Genomic DNA, 11,496 nt, shown 5'->3' on the forward strand with positions numbered 1-11,496 from the left:
CTGGGAAGTTCTCGTGTGAGTTCCCAAAAATAAAACCGTGATGGCGTGGTTGGGGCCCAAAGCAGACAATATTGTGCTACAGTGGAGTTTAGCCCAGGATGTGGTGGGCGCCTGGGCGGGGATATGACAATTTGGTATCAGAGACAATCCCTAGCTGGAAGTGTGTCGACGAGGACGTCGGGCTGGCCGGAAGTGTGCCGACGAGGACGTCAGGCCTCTAAGGGAGTGGATTATAAGATCGCACATCACCCAGGGGAGTGGATCCTCTATGCCTTATATATATATATATTCCCATCTCTACCTAGCACGAGGCTTTTTGGGAACTCAGTGGCTTTGGGTTCCATCGAAACTCCGAAGTTAAGCGAGTTCGGGCGAGAGCATTCCCAGAATGGGTGATCTACTGGGAAGTTCTTGTGTGAGTTCCCATAAACAAAACCGTGATGGCATGGTCGGGGCCCGAAACGGACAATATCGTGCTACGATGGAGTTAAGCCTAAGATGTGGTGGAGGCCCAGGCCGGGATGTGACAGGGCTAGCCATAATAATGTGGTTGAAATTCGCTTTTGGCGAGAATTGAACCTAAGACTTTTCACTTTCAAGTGAAAAAGAATACCATTAGACCGTAATACTAAGTAACATGTTCCCTATGTTTCTTTATAACATTCCCTCCTATCGCTAGAATATTTTTTTCTCATTTTTTAAACATGAACTGGTTTTTGGAAAAAATTTCAAATTGTGTCTTTCCTAATTTTCAATTCCCCCATTTTTAATACAAAATTCTACAATTCCAATTTTTAATGGTCTGATCAAAACAATTTCAAGTCAGAAGCGGACCTGACTACAGATATTTTTTCATAAGTACAAGGACATTTAATTAAATCTTAAACTTTATTTTTTTGTCCCTTTATTTTTTTTTTCCCCTGCAACAGCAATCAACACACTTACCAACTCCACAGTCCACTCCATTCACAGTAGCTCCATATCCACCTGGTACTCTTCTTCCTTTAATTGCTTTGTCAAATTTGTTTTATATTTTAATTTGAATTTCTTATTCGACTGGTAAATTTCGATTTCCCCTTGAATTTTTTATTGATTGTTAGATTGTTTAAATTTCGATTGACATAATTTGTTATTCAAATTGGGGGTTTTGCTGGGTTCCGGGGTTGTTGAGCTCAACGCCGTCATCGGGAATAAAATCGACAGACTTTACATATTTGTGTTCGAATTTTCGAGGGTAGTTTTGCATACAATCAATGCGCCTAGGGTTTCAAAGAAACAATTGTATTAAAAATAAAATGGACAAAATGCAAACAAGTGAACGAGGGATCAACCAAAAGCTCACTCAACCCTCACTTAGTACCACGGTCTAGTGGTATCCATCTGATTTGTAAGTGACAGATCTTAGGTTCGATTCTCGCAAAAGGCGAATTTGAACCACATAATTATGAGGCTAAGCTCACCCCCTAGTGTAGATAATATTGATTGTTCAAAAAAAAAAAAAAAAAAAAAAAAAAGCTCAATCCATTCCATACAAAAGGGAACCAAAATCTTTAACTTTAATTGGAAGTACTTTTGCTTCCGAAATTTCCTTAGTTGGATCGTAGTAGAACCCCAACCTCTCAAACTCATGTATGCATTCTGGAGTATTCCTTTCCCCAAAACTAAGTTGATTATGTAATTATAGTATTTCGTTTATTTTTAAATTGCTTTTAAGATTTGTCTCATCTTCCTCATTTTACAACAGATGGCATCTCTTGGAGAAGAGTTCCTTGACCATACCCTTGAATTTATGCGTCTTGCTATAGAATAGGTACTGTTGAGGCTGTAATTTTAAGTTTTGGATAGTAATCGGCGGACTAAATATAATATAGTAGGGTTGACCTGGTGTTTTTGTTTACCAGTGCCTATTAGTGTTGTTCTGGTTCCCATCTTTTAACAAAAATATGTGTTGCTGTTGATGGAAACGCTTTGTATCATTTGAATTCAATTGATGTGCATGCCGTTACTTTATTCCTTTTATGGTTATTTTTGGGGTGATTAATTTTTTCTATGCTTTATGGTATTTAACTTTTATATTTGGTTATGCTTTCGTATTTGCAGGCAAATGAGGCTTTGGATAACCTCGAAGTTCCTGTTGGGTAAGATTTCCGATAATTGCATGAACTCTATTTGTCATGCTTTTAAGAGTCTTTATACCCTTGAGCTTTGTACTCACATGTTTTCCCCCTTTGATCACATTGTTGTTATCTCGACTCTCTTTTCGATCTTGTCCTTTGAGGTATCCGACAATAGACTGAACTTAGCAAATAAAGTCTACAATACTTTTGGAAACCCTAGAACTAAGCCTTCTCTTCTTTTGGCTGCCTCTCTTTTTTCTCCTAGCTTTTCAGCCCTTGTCGCATCCCATGTATAAGTGTAGAGTGCAGTTTACACTCCTGTAATCTGATTAGGTCTCCTAATCTATTTGCGATAGGAAAGCACACTTGCATTCTTATTCCGCTTTTGCTTTTAAGATTCCTAATCTAATTGCACATGACAACTTAATTCTCTCGTAATCCTTGTAGGACAAAAACTCTTTTAGGGTGCAATTTTCCTTAGCATTCATAATACAGTCCTAAACAAAATAGTACTATAAAAATATCTTTGAACCTTCTTTTAGCAGCTCTGGAAATCTTCAAGAACCTTCACCTTGGCAAACTTCTTCTTGCCTCATTGCACCTCAAGTGAGGAGGCTCCACCTTAATCAATCAACAAGATGTCAAGAAATGCTTGATTGTTTTTGCCGGCACTTTCTTTTTAAGGAAATTTGCGGCGTTGTTGTCATGCAAACCTTTTCAACCCAAATCTCCTTGGTCACCTTGAGTCTTCCTGCGTTAGTACTATACCCACTCCATAAAACACCCTAATTGTGATAATGTTGATCCCCCTATAGGACATGGCGAATCAACCCCCCATTAAAACTTTTCCGTTGTTGACCATCTTGTAGGTATCAAACCATTCTTTTACTACACACATATGGAATGTGCTTCTGGTATCCAAAATCTAACTTGTGAAAGCCTTGGAGCCTAATGTTATACAATGAAGCTCCTCATCACCCTCTTCTTCGGTGATTGCATTAGCTGAACCTGAGCTTCATTCCATCTTGGTTTTCTTCTCCTTCCAAATCTTGTTGTTCCTTTTCCATTGATCGGTAGAACCACATTCAAAGCAACCTTCCTTTTTTTTTTTCTTTTTTCTTCTTGGATTTTGACCAACCCTTATTGCTATTCTTCTCTTCCTTTGTCTTTTCCCGTCCCGTCCCCTCTCATTTCCTAAGGCATTAGGGCCTTGAGAGCTTTCAATTATGTCATTCACTTTTGCATATGACTGAAGGGGCTTGAATTACGTCTTCAAGTTGTAGGGACTTCTTTCCAAACAATAAAGTTGTTCAAAAGTGCTTGTAAGACGAGGTAGATACATTTGCAAGATGATAGTCATATCATCATCTTTGTAAGTTTCTTCGATCTTTCAAAGATTGGCTATGCAATTTTGGATCCTGCATACTTGATCTTCAACATCAACTCATTCTTCCAGTTGAAGCCCTAATAGTTCATCATTGGGAAACAGTTTATTAGACACGGTTTTTGCCCATAGAACTTTCTCCAACTTGTCCCATGCTTTCTTAGCAATCTTCATTTCAGTGATGTTGGCTTGACTCATTTTGTGAGATGAATCTCGATGGAACTCTTGGCCTTCTTAAGAATCTTCGTCCATGTTGCTTCTGTCATAGTCGTACCAAGGAGTGCATCATCCAACTCCTACTATATCAATACGCTCTTCATCATTCTTTGCCAATTAGTGAAGTCATCCTTGCCATCAAAATGTTATAACCTAAGCCTTAAGCTTTTTAGATTTGTGGTCTCATTTCCACTGGCCATCGCAGGAACACTTTGAACCAAGCTTTTGATATCAATTGTTGTTATTTTGACTCTCCTTTGGATCTTGTGATGTTTCCGACAATAGACTAAACTTAGCAAATAAAGAATAACTAGAAACACACAAGATTTATACTAGTTCTACCGAACTTTTATCTACGTCCTCTTGTGATTTCTCTAGGTAAAGAAACCACGACTTCATTGATTAATAATAGAGTATACAATACTTTTGCAAACCCTAAAACTAATGCTTTTCTTCTCTTGGTTGTCTCTTTGTTTTCTGCTAGCTTTTCAACCCTTGCCGCACTCTATCTATAAGTACATGGTGCGGTTTACATTCTTATAATCTGATTAGGTCTCCTAATCTATCTGGGATAGGAAAGCACACTTGCATTCCTATTCTGTTTCTGCTTTGAGGATTCCTAATCTAATTGTACTAGAAAACTAGTTTTCTCCTAATCCTTGTAAGACAAGAATCTGTGCACCTTAACTTTCCTAATTCAATCCTAAACAAAATAGGACTAAGAAAAAAAGGAACCAAAACCTAACACACATAATTGCTGGAAATCGGTTCGTTTACCTTGGGGTGATGCTAGGGAGACCACATCTAAACCATCTATCAGACAAGTAGGTCCACCTCTATTAGAGAGATGATTTAGCTGTGGTTTATTTTCCTTTAGCTTGTTATATATGCTTAACTTAAAAATTATTCTCATTTTGAATTTTGAAAGCAGGCTTTAAGCTTATTTAGGGCAAGAATGTAAGGGTAACACAACTTTTCACTTTATTAAGTTTCCCAAGCCGAATTAAAAAATGTAAAGTATCATACGCCCATCTCATCTTTTTATTCTTCTCATCACCTTCTTGAAGTTGGATACAACATGCGCTCAATTGCTTCTTTTGTTAAAAATCAAGGCTTATTTTGTATTAATGCATTTTTCTAATCTATAAATTTGATTGAACAACTGTGTGATTGTTGAAGATGGGAAGGTCATAGCCTCGGGAAGAAATCGAACTAATGAGACACGAAATGTAAGTTTACCATTGGTTCTGAAGATGAAGAAGCAATTGTTCCTGTTTATCTGGATATTTGTTTCTGAGAATTCTTTTCATTTAGTGAAAATCCCAACACCTTGTCATGTTTCTAGTTTTCTCATAAAAATATTTTTCACATTTCAATTGTGTATCTCATAGGGTATGTTTGGGTGAGGGACCTCAAAATTCTAAGGCATTTAAGCAAGATAAAGAAGAAATGGATCACAAAAAAGTTAGATAGGAAGAAGTAGAAAATGCACCACATATGCATTGCAATGTGAGAGGAATTTCTAAATGATTTCTTTCAGGTAGTCATTTGCAAATCCCTTTTACATGCCTTTTGTAATGCTCATGTGGTGCATTTGTAATCCCTCTCATTTAGCTTTTTGTGATCCATCTCTTCATCATTGGATCCCTGAAATTTGAAAGTTCCTCACCCAAACATACCTTAAAGACTGTTTTCCTTGGAACCACATGGAAATGATGGAACCCAGTTAATGCATTTACTCAAATATCTTGATGATTGTTCATTGTTTGTGTACTTATTCTTGCATCTTCAATGTGTTCCCCGTTTCAATGTGGTTGGGTGGATCTTCAGTTCGATCATGCTAGTTTACTGTTCTTATATTTTTCCTGCCTTCTACTTTGACCCAAAAGTACTGCTCTATGGTTAACTTCTTGGATCAAATGTTTCAAAATATACTGACTGTATAAAACATTCTTTGGGAGTCTTTCTTACATGTATATCGTTATTATAATTTATAAGATTTGTGTTTGGCACTTGTTTGCTTTGTTTAATGTTCATGAGAACTGTGTTTCATATGTAAGCCTTATGAAATTGGAATATGAGTTTCTTATTTACTATGCTCGTCATAAATTTGCAGCCTACAAGGCATGCAGAGATGGAAGCCTTTGATACTCTTCTTGAGCAGTGGAGAGAACATAGGCTTTCAAAGTTAGAAGTTGCCGAAAAGTTTTCAAAATGTAAACTCTATGTTGCATGCGAGCCATGCATAATGTGTGCAGTGGCTTTATCATTTATTGGTATGCTCCTTTTCTTATAATCTGCATATAAATGTTGACACTTTTTTATCTTTCCCTTTGTCACTTGGATCAATGTATAGGTGACCCTTCCTCCCATGTTTAGGAATAAAGGAAGTATTTTATGGTTGTGCCAATGACAAATTTGGTGGGTGTCGATTAGTATTGTCGTTGCACTTAAGTAGCTCTGAGCCACAAACGAGGTTTATTTCTGAACCCACATCATAAGCAAGATTTGAGTCAGTTTCTGTAGTGTTCTCCCTAGTCATTCTTTTCCCTTGGAAATCTTTTACCAACTGTTACCTTGTTTTGATGTACCTTTCTAAGAAACAGTTCTTGGTCCAAAAATTGTAGGGAACTACATAAGTATCTTTACCTACTGTGAATGGACAGATACACGCACCACAAGATTCATATATGAAATGCATTTTATGCATATATGCACATAATTTCCATCTTCAATTTAATATGACAAAACATGAAATCTCTTCACTAATGATGGTGTGTTGAGAATGTCTGATGATATCTTTTCGTTATCAATATTATGCCGAGTTTTATTGGAGGAATGTGCCGATGAGAGGAGTTCGAGCTTAGGCCTTAAAATTTTTCTTATGGTTGATTGTTTCCTCCATATTTAGTGGTAGGATGTCTGCACCTAATTAGTGGATTCTTGATGAGTTAATCAATACGTTCACCTTGTTAGACAGCATAAACAATCCTAACGTATAGAAAGAGGATGTTGCCTATCATGGACTTGGCTGTAAGAGGTGAACTGGAAGTGTTTTTTTTTTTTTTTTTTTTGATTCCTTAGTTGTGTTAGGATTTTTGGCTCGTCAAATATGTCCTAGTCGGTTTGGGTTTGTTTTAGGAAAATTAGATGAATGCCGATTCTTGTCCTAGAGGGATTAGGAAAGAATTTCAGTTTTCCTTATTCAATTTAGGTTTGGATTTCTAGAAGTCTATTTGGATTTGGATAAGTGTAATTTCCTAATCCACTTAGAAATAGGAATTCAATCAACCTTAGGACATGTAAGCCTGCCTTATGCCTATAAATAGGGTGCGGTAAGGCTTAATTTTTAGAGAGAAAACAACCAGAGACAGCCGAGAGTGAGATTAGTTCTAGGGTTTGCAAAAGTTATGTAATCTCTATTATTAATTAAAGGAGCGGTGATTTCTCTACCTAGAGAAATCACAACTGGATGTAGGCAAAAGTTCTGCCGAACCAGTATAATTCTTTTGTGTTTCTAAGTTTTTCTAGATTTGTTAGTTTAGTCTATTGCCGTTGGTTACCTTAAAGAACAAGGTCTAGTGGGCGGGTTTTTCAACAAGTTGTAGATAATGCTGAAGAGGGTGTGCAAAATTTTATGTATCTTTTTCTTTAGCGATGATGAAAAAACGCAAGGGAAGCTATATCTTTCTGGAGACTGTATTCTATTATTTCACATATGTTTACATGTTATGTCTATTATTGCAAATATGTTACATGTGAGTCTATTATTTCAAATATTTTTACATGTTAAGTCTATTATTGCCATGCGGTGCAAATTTTATAAATTATAATCAATGCACTATAATGTTCTTGGCTTCTGTCTCTGGTCTTGTAGCCAACATGATTGTCTCTCAGTTGCACATTATGTATGTTGAATAGTGGTGCAACTCCAGAGGGGAAAGGTTTCAAATGCACTGAAGGGATAATGGCAATAGAAGCAGTCTCTCTTTTTTGCAATTTTTATGAGCAGGGAAACCCTAATGGTATAATTTATATTTTCTGGAGGCTAATCGTTACTTATACATTTTATAGTTTGTCAAATGCTTTACTCATTGGAGGATACCAGTATGTAGTATAAGTTTGATGTCATAATCACAGCCTTTGTTAATATTTGTTGCTTGTAACATTCATCATTTGGTTGAAGTATTTGAGCTTTTTCTTCATTTCTTTAACTGATTGTATTCTTTGGTTTCTCTCAGCTCCAAAGCCTCATAGGCCTCTTGCCCAACAAGCAACACAATGAGTACGTAGAGATTCAGTAGTTTCTCACCTCGTTTATTAAATGGTACAGCGGAATCCTTTTGAGTTCATTTCTGTTATAATCTGATTGTTTGCTTGCTTGATTGCTTTGCAATTTTACTTCTTTTTACTTTCTGCTTCTCACCTTTCTCCTCTTTTTTCACTGTTTAATGTAACAATTGTTAATTTGATTTCAGGGGTTAAAAATCAAGTGTAAGACCAAAGCAAGACGTTCCTAAGGTTTGCAACAGCTTGAAATTGGATGTTTCAGGACTTCGGAAGGGGAACGGTTGAAAACTTTGGAAAACTATACAAAATACATATCTCTCTTCTATATTTTCTACTATCACTACAATTATATTTTTTACTTGAATTAGTAAAATTTTGGAATAAGCTTAGTAGAAATGTAGAATTTGAGAATTGGGTTTTGTGGTTTGTGTTTTTCCTTCCACATCATTCTAACTTATGGTGTAGGCTTTCTAGAAGAACGATTGCTCTTCAGAAATCTGACATGCTATGTTGTCGGACTATGACTTTACATTTTACATTTAGATGTTCAACTACGTAACGTTTTCATCCAGTGTAAGATTGTGGTAAGAAGAAACTAACTCTTTATTTATTTATTTATTTATTTCATGTTTTAGAAATTTATCAAGAACCAGATTTAACCTGAATTAAGACATTATCAAAGGTTTTCTTTAAAAATATAGTTTACAGTTCAATTATTCTGAATTGTTTTGAATAAATAAATGAAATTAATTCAATTGGATTGAATAAAATGAATTAATTCATTATTCACAAATAATTGTGGTTTGATTTAGTTAATGTGATGTAATGGAAGTGTTGGAGAAGTGGGAGCTTGAGTGATGCAAATTGTTGGTATCAAGCTATTGAATTCACATGATAGTTTCAAAATGAATGTCGTGATGAGGATTCAACTTAAAAGCTCACTTGATGTCTAGGATTGACTTGATTTGAATAGTCCACTAGATCCGATGAACGTTGAATATAAATATGAATGTTAACCTACATATTTTGTGACATGAAGGTAGAAGATAGATGCATCGTGAAGTTCCACTCAATCCTACCATTTTTGTGATTATTAGGAGGGATAAGTTTTCTTCCTGATTTCTCTTTTTTCTACCTTCACTTGGAAAAATATGCAAGGGACAATGCTAGCAACCTTCTCATTTACCTTCTCGTTTCAATCTTTGCACGTCTACTCATGTTACGTGTATTCCACTAGCATGCAAAACTAAAAATTTAATTATTTTTTAATTAACTAAAGAAAATAATTAAAATGTTAGTTTTTGAGTAATAATGGAGTACATGTCAGCTGAAGGGAAGTGAGAAAGTTGAAATGACCAAGCAGTACCTTAAGACATAGGGACGAAAAGTGAGGAAGTTACAATTTCAAGACATGTGCTATACAATTCTAAAGTCCTAAAGAAATTTTCTAGTCATATGATGATCGCATCTGAAATGTCTGTTTATGTCGTATTTAATTTTTTTTGTCTCGAACTAAGCATGTAGAGACACGAGATAGGCATGAAGGATATAAAATTGAATATACTAAACACTAACCAAACATACGAGGAGTAAAATGGTGCGTGTTTATAATTCCCAATACTAATTGAGCAGCAACAAAAAAATAATCGTTCTATAATTATTGAATTAAACTGGTTAATGGATTGTGCAAGGACAACCCAAAGAATAAAAGTGTTAAAAGGCATAAAACCCATATCCCACTCTGTCTTCGACTCTTCGGTTTGGTTTCCGTAAACCCCTGTTCCTCGTCCTTGTCTGCACACAAACAACAGACAATGGCACCTCTGCAGCATTCTTGCCTTTAGTTGAAAGCGCCCAACAAACGGTAATGTTCTTCCTCTTGCATGTGTTGGGCCTTTGATACTTTGCACGTCTATGCTATTGGTGTCCCAATTTCTTATATATATATATATGTATGTATATATATGTATGTTCTTGATTTTCGTTTAATTTGTTTAGTTTTATATGCTTTACTCTTATCTGCATATCATAACTGTTCTATAGAATTTTGTGCGATTGATTGCAAACATTGATGCCATTATTATTGAAATTTGTATAAACCCCAATTGTGCAAGGATCTAGGTTGCTTTTCCCTGTTGGGTTGACCAAATTGGGTCCATTTACATGCCCTTGCTCCCCATTTATTAGATTTAGTTAACACTGATTTGGTTTAGTTTTGATGTAAGAGAAACGAAAGCGAAATTCGGGTTGGTTTAATATCTGACGCCTGTAATTGGCGTTGAATGTCACCACTTATTGTTAGAACCAGATTTTAGTTCGTCTATGTGGAACAGTTTTGAGTGGTTGATCTTATTAGGTCTTTGTATTTATTTCCCATCCATCTTAATCTATGAAGAAAGACGGCAAAAGTAGAGAATTTCGCAAATTTATTGCCTCCGATCGTAGGGTTAAGGTTTTGTTAAGAGTCAATATAATGCTGTTTGCATTCTATATTTGCTTTCATGGGCTATTCGGCGAGTGATTTATTGTAATTAATGAAAGTCGAAAATGTGGTCGAAGTTCAATTGTATGTATCTATCTAGGTTCTGTATTGGTATTGTATGAATAGTTTCATTTCAAGTAATATTCTGTAAATGCAAGGAATCTGTACTTTTTATGCTATTAAAGTACTTTAGTGTTGCGATCAAGGAAGGATGTGTATCTAAATGTGTGTAGGAAATAAATGTGGAATACGCGTGGTGTTATATGATACTGCATAACAGATGGGTTGAACTTTTAATTTATGTGTGGCACTACACACACTACCCCACCCACCATGAATTTGGTCTTTGTAGCATGCTTCCGTGCTAATTTGCAAAATAGACATACTAAATTTTAGTCCGTACATTGCCAGGTAAATAAAATGTGGTTATCTAATTGATATGTTTTTTAATTTCACACCTCAAATAGAATGCACAGATTTCTTCAAGACATTAGAGAATATGCTTTGTGATTTGATGGCTTATACCCACAACCTGACGATGTTTTAGTTATTTTCCAGTTACGAGTTTATTAATGCTTTTGAATCTTGACCTGAAAAAAGGATGATCTAAGATAATGCTGTTAAAATATAATTGGTGTCAATTTCAACAAAGTTTGATATATCTTCTTGGATATGGCATGCTACAAAGCAATTATTTTTATTCACCAATGTGGTATGGAAAGTATAGTGCCTTGTGCTTGGATAATGTACGTTATGGGGAAGTTATTGCACTGCATCACTTCTCTTTTTCTAGGTGTTTGAGGTTTTTCCTCCTGAGGCAGAACAGGAGCTTTGAAAACTGGATGTTCAATTCCTTTGTGCTGCGGACGTGAAGATCTTGTGGAGATTTGATTGGGAATAGAATTCTGATGATGAGTTCGGTGGTTGGAGCACAAGGATTGGCATATCACATAGTGGGACTGTAGCAGATTGTAAGCATGTACATTTTGTGCATGATATGTGGTGTG

The 11,496-nt window shown here is 35.8% G+C and overlaps 1 pseudogene; it reads left to right on the plus strand.

The window, feature by feature from the left end:
• Positions 1-1,744: 1,744 nt before the first annotated feature.
• Positions 1,745-8,002, plus strand: LOC137730695 (tRNA-specific adenosine deaminase TAD2-like; annotated as a pseudogene).
• Positions 8,003-11,496: the final 3,494 nt, after the last annotated feature.

This window comes from Pyrus communis, chromosome 4 (assembly GCF_963583255.1).
Source record: "Pyrus communis chromosome 4, drPyrComm1.1, whole genome shotgun sequence".
In the NCBI taxonomy this organism is placed as follows: Eukaryota; Viridiplantae; Streptophyta; class Magnoliopsida; order Rosales; family Rosaceae; genus Pyrus; species Pyrus communis.